The sequence below is a fragment of the Sus scrofa genome, chromosome 15 (genome assembly GCF_000003025.6).
Source record: "Sus scrofa isolate TJ Tabasco breed Duroc chromosome 15, Sscrofa11.1, whole genome shotgun sequence".
Taxonomy (NCBI): domain Eukaryota; kingdom Metazoa; phylum Chordata; class Mammalia; order Artiodactyla; family Suidae; genus Sus; species Sus scrofa.
The window spans coordinates 93,309,953-93,326,912 of NC_010457.5; the positions used below are offsets into that span (position 1 = coordinate 93,309,953).

The 16,960-nt window shown below is 35.5% G+C and overlaps 2 long non-coding RNA genes across 2 annotated transcripts in view; one reads left to right on the forward strand and one right to left on the reverse strand.

The window, feature by feature from the left end:
* LOC106506298 overlaps positions 1-12,526 on the forward strand; it is a 37,143-nt gene extending 24,617 nt beyond the window's left edge. Inside the window, exon 5 of the long non-coding RNA XR_001301507.2 lies at positions 11,696-12,526. This is a non-coding gene — a long non-coding RNA (uncharacterized LOC106506298). The remainder of the gene's footprint in view (positions 1-11,695) is intronic.
* On the reverse strand, positions 12,644-16,959 carry LOC106506299. The gene is made up of 2 exons (XR_001301509.2): positions 16,900-16,959; positions 12,644-13,020 (listed from the first exon to the last, which is right to left on the reverse strand). It is a non-coding gene; the product is annotated as an uncharacterized LOC106506299 (long non-coding RNA).

Consider the following 16,960-nt stretch of genomic DNA (forward strand, 5'->3'; position numbering starts at 1 on the left):
AATGTATTGATATTAGAACAATAAGCAGTAGTATTCCTTTTCTAACCATATACATTAGTTATGTATCTTCACAGAGATTTTTTTAAACTAGCAAAAATTATGTGGTATCAAGAAGATAATATTTGTTTCTGTATAATTTTTCTCCATAAGGTAACAAAATTAATAGATTTATTAATTTAGTAATTATTGATTAAAGATGTTATTCATGCTCTTTCAAGTTGCTGGACATATACACATTTTTAATTTTATGATACTATAGAGGAAACTTAAACCAATAGGATGAGATTTAGAGATGTTTCACATTCAAGGTTAAATTTGGACTGATACTTTTATTTATTTATTTTTTTGCTTTTTATAGCCACACCTGTGGCATATGGAGATTCCCAGATTAGGGGTCCAATCAGAGCTACAGCTGCTGGTCTACGCCACAGCTGCAGCAATGCAGGATCCAATCCTCGTCTGTGACCTACACCACAGCTCAAGGCAACACCAGATTCTTAACCCACTGAGCGAGGCCAGAGATCCAACATGCAACCTCATGGTTCCTATTCGGATTCTTTTTTGTTGTGCCGTGACAGGAACTTCTGGACTGATTCTTAAAGGAAAATTACTTCTAATTAGAGAGAAGGGAGGACAATGAATACCAAAAGAACAGTTGGACATGTTTTCAAAGCAGAGACTGTGGATACCAAGTTGTATTTTCATGGGTTGTCAAGTTATGTTTTCATGTTGAGGAATAGCAGCATAGGAAGAAACATCCATCTGTTTTTCAAATGTTTTCTGATGTCCTCAACACATAGATCTTATATGGAATAAAATCGAAAAAAGATTGCTTTTATTATTTAGTGTGAGTGGAAAATAATTATCAATTTAACTGTGAAATTTAACTATTTACCAAACAAAGTGAATAAATGTTTTTTTTTTATCAAACTTGGACAGTTATCTATGTCAAAATATAGATAAATAGTTGCTTCATCAGTTAAGGCTTTGCTTTTATTCTTATGACTTGCTAAATTTTTCCAAATATTTCAAGATAAATTTAAAATTCTCCAAATAAAATTAATTTAGTTTTAATAAATGTGATAGATTTTAACCACACTGACTTTATTATTAAGAAGTTATCCTCTAAAAATATATATCAGAACCTAAAATTTTGGATAAGTAAGGAATCACCTGAAGAGACTTCAGACTCAAGAAATGTTTTTAAATTTCAAGAAATAGGTAAGTGCAGTGATAATATTGAAAATAGTAGAAAGCGGGTAAACATATATTCTTGAATATTATGGTTTTTCTCAATATCGGTAAAAACATAATTATAGCACTTCAAAAGATTTATATGTACATACTTTGAAGATCACAGGATTCTGTGGGAAAAAAAAAAAACCTGTCAACTTTGTTTTAATAAAAAGAAGTCCAGAGTAATTCTATACTTCTTTATGCATAGAGGATAAGAGACCACAGCAGTCAAACTATTTCCCTTTTTCTTTACACAAGTTATTTAGTTTCATGTGTCTTGTTCCAAAGTTGTTTGTAAGTTTATCATATCATATCACTGGTTGCTTGAAATATGGGCACATTGGAATGTTCCCACTGCACCGATGGTACAGCAGTTCAAGGATACAGCATTGTCTCTGTGGCAGCAGTTTTAATCACAATCCTGAAGCTGTGGGTTAAGGCTATGACGTTGCTGCAGCTGTGGTATACATTGCACCTGCAGCTTGGATTTGATCCCTGGCCTAGGAACTTCCATATGCCAAGGGTGGGGCTGAAAAAAAAAAAGCACATTAGAATGTTTCCAGTTGTAGTTTACAAAAATGGGCTTTTTTAGTCAGCTAAATTTGAGTTTATACTAAAAATACGAGGAGCAAAGAAGAGCAGAAAAACATTTCACAATCACTAACATTGATAAATTTCATAATAGACTGACCAAGAAAAAAAGAAAGAAAAAAGGAATTATCTAATAATAAATGAAAAAAGGAATATTATGGAGTTCCTGTTGTGGTGCAGTGGTTAACAAATCCCACTAGGAACCATGAGGTTGCAGGTTCGATCCCTGGCCTTGCTCAGTGGGTTAAGGATCCAGCGTTGCTGTGAGCTGTGGTGTAGGTCACAGACGCAGCTTGGATCCTGCGTTGCTGTGGCTCTGGCGAAGGCCGATATCTACAGCTCCGATTGGACCCCTAGCCTGTGAACCTTCATATGCTATGAGTGCGGCCATAGAAAAGATTTAAAAAAAAAAAAAAGGAATATTATTACTGACCTCTCAGACATTGAAAAGGTTAATAATAGTACAAATAACTCATGTAAATCCAACTAGTTGGAAGAAAGAGACTAATTCTTTGAAGATAAACTTATAAATAGATAATCTAAATAATTACATATATGATAAATTGAATTGCTATCTAAAAATCTTCCAAAAGAAAGATTTAGGCCCAGATGATTTCATGGACTAATTTAACAAAAATTTAAGAAGAAATCATGTCAATTCCCTACAATCTTTTCCAGAAAATAGAGAAGGATAAAATACTTCCCAAATCATTTTAGGGAATGTACAATACCACGAAATAACACAAAAGACATCATTGGAAAAGAAAACTGTAAACAAATGCTTGTTAAAAAGAGTGTTTTTTCAAATAAGAGTGAAATTTAAAAAATTAATATTATAATCTAAATGTTTATATTTTACCTAAATTTAAATATTTTTATAGATATTTTTGTCTAAACAAAGGACAGCAATTAATAATCTAAAACACGATCATAAAGACTTTTTAAGAGTTGCTTTTTCATTTTGTTTGTTTTGGCACATGACACTGGAGTTTTCCACTCACAGAAGACTACCAAGTAAAGGTGGACACATTATTTTAATAGATTAGTTTTGACATTGTGATCCAGAACATTAATTTCTTTGTTCTAAAGCCCTAAAAAGTTTTAGGCACTGGTTCTTGAATGGAGTGCAAAGTTAAGAAACTGAGATTAGGTTCCTAGCTAAAGGATGATGAAAGCAGTATTGGAATGGAAGAGGATAGGAAATTTGGGCTGTAGGAAGCTTCCCTATAGTGTTCACTGATCCAATTGCCCATATGGTTTGCTCTGTGTTTCTAAGGTAAATGATTGGGTTAGGAGTGTTAATCAGTATGAGTCTAACCCTGCCTTATTCTAGTCTGTCTGCATTAGGATTGCTACACTTAATTGTAATGAAGTGGGCTGAATCTTCAGTAGGTTCTTAACTTATTTAATTGATCAGATTTTTTGATATATACTTCCCATATTCTGTTCCCAAATTCACCACAGTCTCCACACTTAAATTTCAGTATATCATGGATAACTAGAATTTAAATTTTTTAAATGTGGGAAATGATAGTATGCCACATATAAACTCTAAAATTCCAGACATATACATGTGATTACAATTTACCAGATACATGCATATTGAAGACTTGTACAACACTGCTCTTTGAAGAATTCAAACAGCATGCATGTTTTAAATAGCAAAACAGTTTACATTCCAGAATCCTTATGATCCTTTCCCTAAAACCTTTTGCGTGGTTTTGAAAGTGTAATGTTCTCAGGAAAGGAATTTTCATTTAAAGTTGACATAGATACTTACCTCTTGTTTTTAAACCAGGCTCTGGGTTTATTGCCATAACTCACACACAGAGCTGTTTTACTTCTAAGATACTGAACACTTTTGATGTATAAAATTTGTTTTACAATACTCAGAAGGAGTACTTAAATATTTTAGCAGACACTGCACATAATCATAATCTTTCCCTGTACGCTGAAACTTTCTCATGGTCTCTACTGTTAGATATAGACTTTTATGATGAATGATAATGAATGAATCCAGCCTCTTGAAGCTCTTTCTAGACAAAGGTCACTGCTATCTGTTGAGAAAATTAAGGCATAATTTAAAATTTAGCTTTTAAGAATAAAATATTTTGGAATTCTCTTGTGGTGCAGTGGGTTAAAAATCCAACATTGTCACTTCTGTGGCCCAGGTTGCTGCTGTGGCATGAGTTTGATCCCTGGCCTGGGAACTTCTTCATGCAACAGGTGTAGTCAAAAAAAAAAAAAAAAAAAAAAAGGTAATGAAATATCTTGACAATAGATTCTTAATTAATTTTCCTACTCACATCTACAAAATTTACTAACATAAAGTTGGAGAAGAGATTGGGGACAGAACATTTTCTGCTACAACATTCATCAATTTCCTTCCTAGTTTCCTAAATGTTATGAATAATTACTACTTGCTGTTAGTTTGTCATTATTAACTCTTATCCATTTAAAAATTTATTTCTTTCATTTTATAAATCATGAGGGAGCAGAGATAGTCTTACTTTGAGTTTTTCAATAGAAAATGGTTATGAAATTCAGTAAACAAATACAGAAATTCTTAAGTAGACAATAGGCATATGGTCCCTGGCTGTCAAGATATATTTTTAAAATTTTAGTGTAACACACACGATAAAAAATTTACTATTTTAACCATTTTAAAATGTGCAATTAAGAGTCACTTAAGGAGTTCCTGTTGTGGTTCAGTGGGTTAAGAACCTGGCTAGGATACATGAGGATGCATGTTGGATCCCCGGCCTCACCCAGTGGGTTAAGGATCTGGCGTTGTTGCAAGCTGTGGCATATGTTGAAAATTCAGCTTGGATCCAGTGTTGCTGCGGCTATGATGTAGGCCAACAGCTGTAGCTCTAATTCAACCCCTAGCCTGGAACTTCCATGTGCTTCAGACATAACCCTAAAAAAAAAAAAAAAAAGGTAATTTAATACACTTAGAGTGTTATCAATCATTGCCACTCTGTATTTCCAGAACATTTTCTTCATCCCCAAAGGAAACTCCATACCCATTTAGCAGTCATTCTCCATCCCCTCACTCCTCCAGCTGCTGGCAACTATTATCCTGCTTTCTGACCCTATGTATTTGCCTATTTGGGGGTATTTCATATAAAATAATCCCCTACATATTTGCCTATTTGGGGGTAGTTCGTATAAATTAAATGATACAATATTTCTCTTTTTTGTGTATTGCTTTTTTCATGTAGCATAATGTTTTCAAGTTTGCTATTGTAAAATGATCAGTACTCTATTTCTTTTCATGGTTGAATAATATTCCATTAAATGTATGTACCACATTTTTGTAGCTCTTCATCAGTTGGTGGATATTTGGGTTCTTTTCACTTTTTACTATTGCAAAAAATGCTGCTATGAACTTTCATGTGCAACTTTTGTTTATTTAAACACCTGTTTTAATTATTTTGCGTATATACCTAGGAGTAAAATGGCTGAGTCCTAAGATAAGTCTATGTTTAACTTATTTAATTAATTATTATTATTTATTTTTCTGGCTGCACCTGTGGCATATGGAAGTTCCTGGGCTAGGAGTCAAATTGCAGCTGCAGCTGTAGGCCTAAGCCCCAGCCACAGGAATGACATTACATCTGCTACCTACACCTTAGTTTGTGGCAATGATGGATCCTTAAACCACTGAGCAAGGCCTGGGATCAAACCTGCATCCTCACAGACATTATGTCAGTTTCTTAACCCACTGAACCACAATGGGAACTCCCTATGTTTAATATATTGAAGAACCCCCAAACTGTTTTCTACTAGGGCTGCACCACTTTTCATTCCCATTAGCAATGTGTGAGTATTCCAGTTTCTCCTCATTCTTGCACTTTCCATATATTCTCTATTTTAAAATTCTAGCCATTCTAGTGATGAACTAGTATTGCACTGTGGTTTTGATTTAAAAAGTGTACTTTTAACATGATATTATGTATTGAGGGAGAAAAAAATGATACATCTTATCAACTTTGAATTATTTATACATAAAAATTGAATGTAGAGAAATTAGAAATGAGACTATGGAAGAAGTTGTTTTTGGATTTAAAACATATGACAACTTAACAAAATTTAATGTTAACTAAATTCAATTCTATGCATAATCTACACATGCATTACTCTCTGGCTATCACCATTATTGAAATTATATTCTCCCATGCATTGCTAATGAGAAATATAATTTATGAATATAAAAACCTGTGAGATAAAATCTGAATTTCCAAATTTTGATATTAAGTACACTTCCTCTTTTTCAGGCTGCTAATGAAATGATCAGATGTAATTTTTCTTTCTTATTTTTTTTTTTTTAATCTCTTTGAGGCCACGCCCATAGCATAAGGAGCGTCCCAGGCTAGGGACTGAATCAGGAGCTGTAGCCGCCAGCCTAGGCCAAATCCAAGCGGTGTCTGCAACCTACACCACAGCTCAGGGCAACGCCAGACCCTTTAACCCAATGAGTCAGGACAGGGATGGAACCTGAGTCCTCAAGGATGCTAGTCAGATTTGTTTCTGCTGAGCCATGATGAGAACTCCCAGATGTAATTTTTTAAACTACTTTCTTGCCTTTGTGCTTTGTATTTTGGCAATGATTTGCAAAACTTAACAGAAGTTTTACTTTCTTTACCTGAGATCTAAAACTTTTCTTACTTAAGTGAAGAGGCACAAACCCTTTTACATATCAGAAAGAAGTCCTAACAGAAATACATTGGTTTCTACAATTGAGTTATAAAATGTTAAGCAAATTTGTGCTTCAAATTGAAAAACTGAAACAAGAAAAATGGATATGCTTCCCTTTAGCTATATAGATTAAACTTCACATCATAACATCAGTAGGTCCCAAGGAACTTATCTTAAAGTGTCTGTGTGGATGTATTTAGAGATGCTGTGGGTCTTCATTGTCAGTGTATATCATGTCTATGGAATCTTTTTAGTAAACAGAGTCCATAGAATGAGCAGCTGCACTGATGATTTTAACAGTTTCAGAAAGATGTTTTATGTAATGCCAGGTCAAGTTTTGCTCTACCTGATAAATATGGAAACAAGTGTATAATGCATCAAATAGTCCTAGAGATGCTTTTTATTTGACAACACATCTGGAATCTATAAAGATAATTTTGCATTTATAATCTGCTTTGGAAAAGATAACACAAAAAATGTTTTGAAACCTAGTTATTTAACACAAAATAGTTATAATTGTACCCCTTGCTAAAAGTTTTTTTTCCCCGATGGTGAATTTCCACACATGGAATGGTGGGAAATCAATAGAAATGAATTTCAACTTGTCTTCAATTTTACAAGTGAATGCTTTAAAAAAGAACGTGAAAATGGACAAAAGGATCAGTTATAGAATTCACAAAAGATAAACAATTCAAAATAAATAGCAAAAAACAAATGAGACTTTATTAAAACTGAAAAGAACAAAAATGAGTGCATAAAAATGAAAATATAGATACAAACACCAATTATTTATTATAACAGATTAAAATATATTTTAAATATATGATAATATATATATTTTGTTGCCTGAGTCTTACTTTACGGTAAAATATAATCGAGGAATAATTGCCCCTTTTTTGTTGATTAACTCACAAATGATTTAGTGACTACTCTTTTTTGCTATTTTTTTCACTTAACTATATTTGCATTACAGATAACATAAAATCAAAACCTTTGGGGAGTTCTGTGTCTCAGCAGAAACAAATCTGACTAGTATCCATGAGGACACAGGTTTGATCCTTGGTCTCACTCAGTGGGTTAAAGACCTGGAGTTGCCATGAGCTGTGGTGTAGGTTGCAGACGTGGCTCAGATCTGGCGTTGCTGTGGCTGTGGCATATGCTGGCAGCTGAAGATCTGATTCGACCCCTAGCCTGAGGACTTCCATATGCTGCAGCTGTGGCCATAAAAACAAACAAACGAACAAACAAACAAACAAAAAAACGCCTTTGGAGATGCAAGGATCTTAAGCAAGACACCTAAAGATTTAATGATATATTAGAGAAAAATATTTAACAATATGCACTGTTGTGTAGCTGTTACACTTCAGCAGCTCACAGGGTCTGAGAAACTCTCTTATTATGCGTGATGTCAATCCTTCCTCTGAACTCTTCACTTTGCTTGTATAATGTATGGTGGTCATTGTACTTTTGGCCTCTTCCAAAGCACACAGAGTTTGAACTTTTTATATGATTTCAGTATTTCATTAGGTGTCAACTTGAGATGTGTGCATATCTAGAGCACAGTAACTAAATACAGCTGCCTCTTTGGGAATTATGACATATTCTTCTTGTCTGGAGCCAAGAGAAATGGCTGCAAAGTAACAGAGTGGCTTTCAGGGGGGAAAACCAGAAAAGACAGAGCCTTCCTTCTGCAGAAAGGAGAAAGAAACATCCACATTCTTGGTCAGTTTTCACTCTTCTTTGAGCTAGTTTACCATGTCACAGACGTCCACCTCACAGAGGTTGTTTAAGAATGAAAAGTAGAAATTGAGCCTTTCAAGAAGTGGAATGACTTTACATTTTTCTGTCTTGTTTATACAAATTGGTAAAACTGAAACCCTTACTTTCAAAAATAATACAAACTGCAAGGTATCAAAACATTCTGTCACTTTATCTTATCATTCCTGGCATTGAGTCTCCTTGCTTTTTTAGTGTCTTTGGGAGAAATGTTATCCTAAGTGAGTGGAGTTTCCAAGTCAGCAAAACATTCTTTCAAGCACAAAACTTTTTCATCATTTTAAAACATTTGGATCCTAGAACTCTTTCTAAAATTCATTGTTCTCTGTTTAATAAGACAGCAAATATTGAAGTAATATATATGGAAAATAATTTATTAAATTATCCTTTTATTTATTTTATTTTTTTACTTGTTATTTCCCCAATATAATTTTTTTCTACTGTACAGCATGGTGATCCAGTTACACATACATGCACACATCCTATTTTCTCACATTATCATGCTCCATCATAATCTAATATTTATTTTATTTTATGGTGGCTTGTGTTCTCCTTTTCAGCTTCTCCATTATCTCCTTCCTCTCTTTTCCTCCTTCCCTCTTAACAACTCTTCTCTACTTGTTCTCTCCTTTCCTTCCTCTCTTTTCTCTCTCTCTTTTTTTTCTTTCCTTTCTTTCTTTCTTTTTTCTTTTTTTTTTTTGTTGTTGTTTTTTACGACCACACCTGTGGTATATGCTTACAGCAATGCTGGATCCTTAGCCCACTGAGCGAGGCCAGGGATCAAACCCACAATCTCAGGGTTACCGGTAGGGTTCATTTCCGCTGGGCCACAATGGAAACGCCTCTCTTTTCTTTTTACTCCTCCTTTCCTCTTTCTTGTTCTGTCTCTTCCCACCATTCATGACTTTTTTCTTCTCTCTATCTTTCCATCTTTCCCTCCACCTCCCACCATGGAGTGATTAGGTCTTTCTTCAAGTGTCTCCCCACTACTCGATCTTTGCTTTGATCTCCTTCCTTATCTCCATCAGTCCCTGTTCATTCTACCTCAGGGACACTGTGACTTTAACCCCTGGTGGTGATTTCTCTAAGAATCACAAGTTGCTACTTTGGGAGCTGGGAGTGGATGGAAGTGGGTGGAGGGAGGGAGAGGACAGGAAGAGTAGCATGGGGAAATGTGGAGAGCGAGTCGACTCCAGGTAGCTGCCTTGAGGCTGCTCACTGAGTATCTAGCTCTCCCAAGCCCTGGCCGTTGAGTTTTGTCTCCGGGAAACTTGATCCTAGACTAGCCTTCTAAGTCCCAGTGTCCAGAAGGGAGTCTGGCTCTTTGTTAGCCCACAACAAATGGTGTTTGAGTGAATTCCATCCTCAGAAGGAATGGCTTTTATCCCTAAAGAAAAGGTTGGTAGTGGGATAAGCTTTAGGAGAAGGTTGGTAATAGGTGCAGATTGCAGTTAGGGTTGAGTTAGATTGAGTGTTTGTATCAGGATAGGATTAGATTTAAGATCTGCTTGAGGATTAATCACTTACTGGCTCATCTATCCATCAGATATTCACTGAAACCTTCCCTACTCTGTGCCCTGTACTGGTTGCTGGCACCCCAAAGATGAATAAGCTTGCCTCTGCCCTCAAGGAGAGACAAATAACTTTGACCAAATGTAACAGGTGCCACATTTATGTGTAGAGGACCAAAAAAGGAAGCAATTGTTTCTACCTGATGAAGTGGTTAGGTGAATATTTTCCTGTTAGGGATATTTCTTCATTTGTTATGAAGTTGTATAACAGTAATTTTGAGTAAGTTTCTTTATTCTTCAAGAAATTTGGGTTCAACAATGCATAATTTATTCATCATATATTTTATTACTATTATTTTTATTATTTTGCTTTTTAGGGCTGCACCTGCGGCATATGAAAGTTTCCAGGCTAAGGGTCGAATCAGAGCTGCAGCTTTCAGCCTAGGCCACAGCAGCCACAGCAATGTGGGATTTGAGTTTCATCTGTGTAGGTCACACAGCTCACTGCAACACCAGATCCTTAATCCACTGAGTGAGGTCAGGGATCGAGCCCACGTCCTCATTTATACTTGTCCAGTTTGTTACCACTGAGCCACCGTGAGAACTCCTCTTTTATTTTTTATTATGAGCTTTCTATTATGTAAAAAGAAAGAAAGACATATTTCTGCCCTCATGGAGCTTACAGTCTAGTGGAAATAAAAACAATAATCATTTTGTACTTATTCACAGGTCAGAAACTCTAATATCTTAGCAATTAGTGTCAACTTTACCTCATAAATGAGAAGAGGATGCATTTCTATCTGCAAATTGCATTAAATAGCAGCTTCCTTAATTTTTTCTTCCTTTCTTCTTTCTCTTCTTTCTTGCCTTTTTTGCCTTCCTTTCTTCACCCCAGAATGAAAGAATAAAATATACATATTTTGGACAATATCTGCAGGAAATTGGTGATTTATCATCTTCATTATCATTTTACTAATAAAAATGGTTTCTGCTTATCAAGCACACAGTTTATTCCAGGCACTGTTTTAAGCACATGCCATATCTAATTATAGAAATGTTACAGTGTGAACATAGGCTTATTAGACTTCATAAAAAACACATGATATACATAAAAACAAAGACAACACTGCACATAATCAACAGTTTATGGGGGAAGTGGGAAGGGTGAAGGCTGAATTTAAACAGGATCCACTGGAATGACCGAGGCAGTATTTTAGAAAAGAAAAAAAAGTTTTAACCCCCAATTTTTAAAACTAGAACAGCAAATATAATCCCAAGCACAGTTTTGAGATTATTTATTTATTTATTTATTTTGCTCTTTAGCGATGCACTTGTGGCATTTAGAGGTTCCCAGGTTAGGGGTCCAATCAGAGCTACAGCAGCCGGCCTACACCACAGCCACAGCAATGCAGGATCCAAGCCGAATCTGCAACCTACACTACAGTTCATGGCAACGCCAGATCCTTAACCCACTGAGTGAAGCCAGGGATCGAACTCACAACCTAATAGTTCCTAGTTGGATTTCTTTCTGCTGCGCTACAATGGGAACTCTGAGATTATTTATTTTATACATAACCTGTAGGACATACATTCTTGGTAAATTACACATAGTAAAATGTTGAGTTCTGTTCTAGCAAGCACTTAACTTCCTGGGTGATGATTTTGACCCTGTGCAAGCTTTGGTTTTAGGTTTTGTTGGTTGATCTATTCCAGGTTTTAGGCTTTGTTGGTTGAGCTATTCCAGGTTTGCCATCTCCTGTCCTGCTGGGCATAGCACTTGCTCTTAGGGCATGATTCTGGGAGTAAGGATGTGGCCTTTTTGCCTCAACTGAAGGCCTAGTAATTTTTCTGCCAAGTCTCTTCACTCTGTCCATGCCCAGGTTCCAAGTTCTTCCCTGCATCATGCAACCTCTGAAATCTGTTCAGCCCTCAGCCTACTGGTAGCTGTGAGGATGGTCTCCGGGAATCTCACTCTGTGAATCTGCAGCTCAGGAGTTGGCCAAGAACCAGAGGAAATTTTTGTGCAGTTTTTATGGTTCTTTCCCTGTGGATCCTCCCTCTCTAGAACTCCCCCCCAAAGTCCAGCTGTGCTGGCAGCCTCAAGTGGTGATCTCAGTTCACTTCCAGAAAGAAGACTGCTCTCTGCTTGGACTCCTTTTCTCTGATTGGATTGGACTGTAAAACTACCTCAAGTATGTTGTATGCTATCCGGAGTCAAGGATCTCAGACTCATCATCTTTATTTTAAAAGCAAGATGTAAGTTTAAAACCCAAACATTTTAAGTCAAAAATTTGAGAGTAAGAAACAATATGAGGGACATAAACATTTGGATTTTAGGCAATGAGACTCCAGTAATCACTTGGTGGTTTTATCAGAATTAAAAAATGTAACAGACTGAATTTGCCCATTATGAGTCTCGACCATTTTATCATGGATAGTAAAGATTTTAATACAAAAATTTGGGAAAGGATATAGAATTTAAGTCCTTAAACTCATGAATCCCATGATGAAAAACTCATCATTTTTCATGCTGAGACTACTTTCCTGAATGTTTTTTTAAGATGACTGACACACAGACAGAACAGTTGATGTGATTTGATTTCAGTCTGTTTCTCTCTGATATGCACCTGTGACTAATACTCTGAGTAATAGTCTTGGTTGTCTGAAATTTAAAGTGTTTTGGGGGATTTTAAGAAATACTAGAATGATACAGATGTCAGATTAATGCACTACTTCATATGGTGAATAACTTAAAAAATAATGTTAACCTAATACACTGGATGACTTCTGTTGACAGTATTCTAAATGAATAAAAATGAAAGTGCTAATTGATGTTGTACAATTTATTTTTGACTGTTTCTGTAGTTTACATAAGAATGATAATTTTTACCTTTGGCACTTTAATACCATTTTAAGCATAGAATTATACATTGATTTTTATTCAAAAACTCAAGTTTTTATTTTGCTGGAGATAGGTGTTATGAAATAGCAACCATTAAAAACACTTAGGAATTTTTTAATATTTAATATTAATTTAATAAGTTTCATGGGAACAGTTTTAGTTGCTTTGGACATATTCTTGTGATCATGAAAAGCTGCTTTCTCTTTCTCTCTTATTTTCTTCATTTCAGAAACAGCTGGGATTTTGAAGTTTAGAAAGTGTGCAGCAAATCTCAGTTCTGGTTAAAAATGTCTTGGAGAATCTCTATATAGTGGGAAATGAGAAACAGATCACTTTCAATGTATTTTATCCCACCACCTATTTTAATAAGATAGTTATTCATTAGTAGCTGGTTGACAAAGGTGATGACATTTGGTTCTCTCAATTTTTAGTTTAAAAGATTATACAGGTAAAATTCATTTTAAGCCCTTATTATGCACACAGCTGTGTTATTGTTCATAAGTCAATGGATTTTTAAGTAGGTTTAACTAACAGAAGCAGTTGTAAGATGCAAAATATTGAAGCTGAGACTCAAAATGGAAACTATTACAGCATAGGGAGCAGAACTAAATTTCAAAGGATTGGAGATCTGCCAAGGCTCTTTTGAAAACTAAAGTCCCACATACCTATGGCTCCCATGGCAACAGACACAGGAAAAAATAAAAAGAGGTTCAGTGACTATCACATGCAGAGACAAGCTGTCCCACAAAAGCAGAACTGAAGGAAAGAGTGGGTCACAATATTACTCTTCGTTTTGGAAGTAATCAGTAAAAAGGGAAGTCAATGATTTCCATTTCCTATAAAATCTAAAATGTCTTAAACACCTTAGCTCATCTTGGTGAGAGCCACATTAAATAATTTTTTTTTGGTGTTTCTATCTCTCTTGATTTTTGTCACCTCAGAATGTTAATCTTTAACTATAGACGGGATCATTCCAATAACCTGTTATTCAAACATAGCAAATGTAAACATTTGTGAGAAGGTGGCAAGATTTTCTTGACTCCTGGTGCATCTTGGAACTCAAGCATGGTCCCTATATATAGGGAGCATTCAGTAAATATTGTTATTGGTATTCATTCTATTTCATATGTTTTTCCATCATTTAAGAAAGATATAATATCTGCTTGACATAATGATAATAAGCCTATTATGTCAACTAGTTTTTGTGATATAGCAAACTATCCCAAAACATAGTGGCTTAAAACAACATTTGTTTAGTTCAGGATTCTGTAGTTATCAGTTTTGGTGGGACTGGCCAGTTGTGCTAACCTGGACCAGGCCTGGTCCTAGCTAAGATTTTTCATTATGTCTGTAATTGGTTGCCAGGTTAGCTAGGAGTTTGTTTGGCCCAAAACAGTTAGATAGAGTTCCTGTTGTGCCTCAGTGGGTTAAGAACCCGACATAGGGTTCATGAGGATGCAGGTCAATCCCTGGCCTCACTCAGTGGATTAAGGATCTGGTGTTGCTTCAAGCTGCAGCATAGCCCTCAGCCGCAGCTCTGATTTGATCTCTAGCCCAGGAACTTCCACATGCTTCAGGTGTGGTAATAAAAAGAAAAAAAAAAAAAGGTTAGATACTATAAATTGTGCTTAAAAGGTCAATGGTTCATGATTGATTCTTGCTACCTCCTGAAATATATTTTATTTTATTTTATTATTATTATTATTTTTTGTCTTTTTGCCTTTTCTAGGGCCACTCCCGCAGCATATGGAGGTTGCCAGGCTAGGGGTCTAATCGGAACTGTAGTCACCAGCTTAAGCCAGAGCCACAGCAACGTGGGATCCGAGCCGCTTCTGCAACCTACACCTCAGCTCACGGTAGCGCCGGATCCTTAACCCACTGAGCAAGGCCAGGGATTGAACCTGCAACCTCATGGTTCCTAGTCAGATTCGTTAATCACTGTGCTACGACAGGAACTCCATTGAAATATATTTTAGAAAACTATAAATTTAACCAATAGCTTCCAAATTTGTTTTTACCAATCCTATATTCTAGTATAGAGCTGACTGATTTTCAGGTTGTCAGCCCTTTGGGGGAACTGTAGTGATGCCTACAGATATTTAAATTAGATAACCCTCTAATTTGGGGAGCGATATTTACAGCTGACAGGCCAAATCTAGCCCACCATCTACTTTTGTAAATAAAGTTTTATCGAAACACAAATTAGATAACCCTCTAATTTGGGGAGCGATATTTACAGCTGACAGGCCAAATCTAGCCCACCATCTACTTTTGTAAATAAAGTTTTATCGAAACACAAACATAATCATTTAAAAATATATTATCTCCTACAACTTCCATGCTACAATGGCAGAATTGTCACAGCTCAAATGTTGGTTTCCTAAAGAGGCTTTCCCTAAAAATTCATCTAAAGAAAAAAATCTTAACCTATTTTGTTATTCACTTCCTGAACATGTGGACTATTTTCCATCACTGTACTTATCAAAACTTGCACTTTTACATTTATTTGTTTGTACACCTGTTTATTATCTGTGTTCCTCAAGATAACCTCATGAGGGCAAAAATAATGTCTACCTCATTCATAATTTCTAACAAAGTACCTGGCTCATAGTAGATGTTCAACAAATGCTCATTGAATAATGGAGAAATAAATTGCCAAATGGGATTTCAAAAACTATTGTTTATATATTAATAAAATTATAGGACTTTTCTGCAATGTTTAGACATCTCACATTTACCAAGAGCTACTTTTAAAGAGCAACATTTAAGCATGTGTGTGTGTAATAAGGCATATAATATATGTAATATAATACATATAATATATATGTGTAACACACACAATATTTCATTGCTCTCAAGTACTCCTTTCTGAGCACAAAATTCCCTCTCTAACCATTAACCATCCATCCATCCATCCAAACTCATCCATTTGTCCTTTTACTATTGTAATTACCAACCCAATGTTTTTCCAATTTAAAATCTAATGACTACAAGGAAATTTTCAAAATCATTGGTAATTTTAAAAACTAGGATCTTTTAAAGGTTCCCTCGTATTAAAAATCGAGTCCAAATTCTCTAGCATGTCATTCCAGTTGACCCAACTTCAGGTTCCCTTATATGGCAAATCCTATATGCACCCTGTTTTAAACTTCTATTCATAATACTTCTCAGTATGATTCCCATCAGTTAATATAATTTTATTATCAGTATTAATTCAGTTAACATCTTGTCACAAATATGTGATGCAAGCAACTCTACTACTCTGTATAATAGGGGGAATTATTTGTTAGTTAATTGCACTTACTGTTGAACTTATACTAAAAATTCATTTATATGTATAACTCACTAAGAAAAGGTGCATTTTCCTTAATATGCTATAATAATAAACATTTTTACTTGTGATATAGGCATCTTATTTCGGAATAGACTGGGAAGATAGTCTTAAGTAAGCTCTGTGTGTTTGGATTTTTAAGGTCAGTTTAGAAATAAATTTAAAACATAGGTTGATGTGTTTCTAGAAAAAAAAAAGCAGCTGTGGAGCATTTCAAGTATTTGATGTGTTTAGTGTCTAAGTGCTAACAATGCCCTTTTTGGAACAAGTGGGGGTGATAATCTTGGAGAGGTTTCAATGGGTACCACACCATTCGTCCCCATTCTTTTCATGTTATAAATCAAAGGGATTAACTGGATCATTTGTGCCTATTTGTAAACCTGCACATTTATGGTTAATTCTTTGAGCATAAGAATTAAAATTTCAAAGTAAAAGCAAAACTTCTTGAGATGGAATCACAATCACAATGTGGATAAAATGCATGCAGAATTTTGGGATTAAAAAAAAAAAGGTGACACCTCAGAGTTCCATGCAGTTTCTCTTTCTTTTGCTTTCCCTTTAGCAGAAAAGACTTTCAGTTCCCTCCAGTTCAGTCTTTTTTCTCCTTTTCCATCTTTTGATCCATTGCCAGTCTCCCTGTCTAAAGCTGGGCTGAGGGAAGGCAGACTGAAAGCCTTGGCTGCAATTAATGCAGCAATGATATTCTGGACTGGGCATTGGATTTGGAATCAGAGACGTAGACTCGCATTCCAGTTCAGTAACTCACAACCTGGGTGATCCTGACCACATTTTGAGCCTGTTGTCTCCCTTCCCTCACAAGGTAGTTTTCAGAATCAAATTAAAAACTGTACCTGAGGGGAGTTCCCTGCTGGCTCAGCAGCTTAAAGATTGGCACTGTCATGGCTGTGGCTC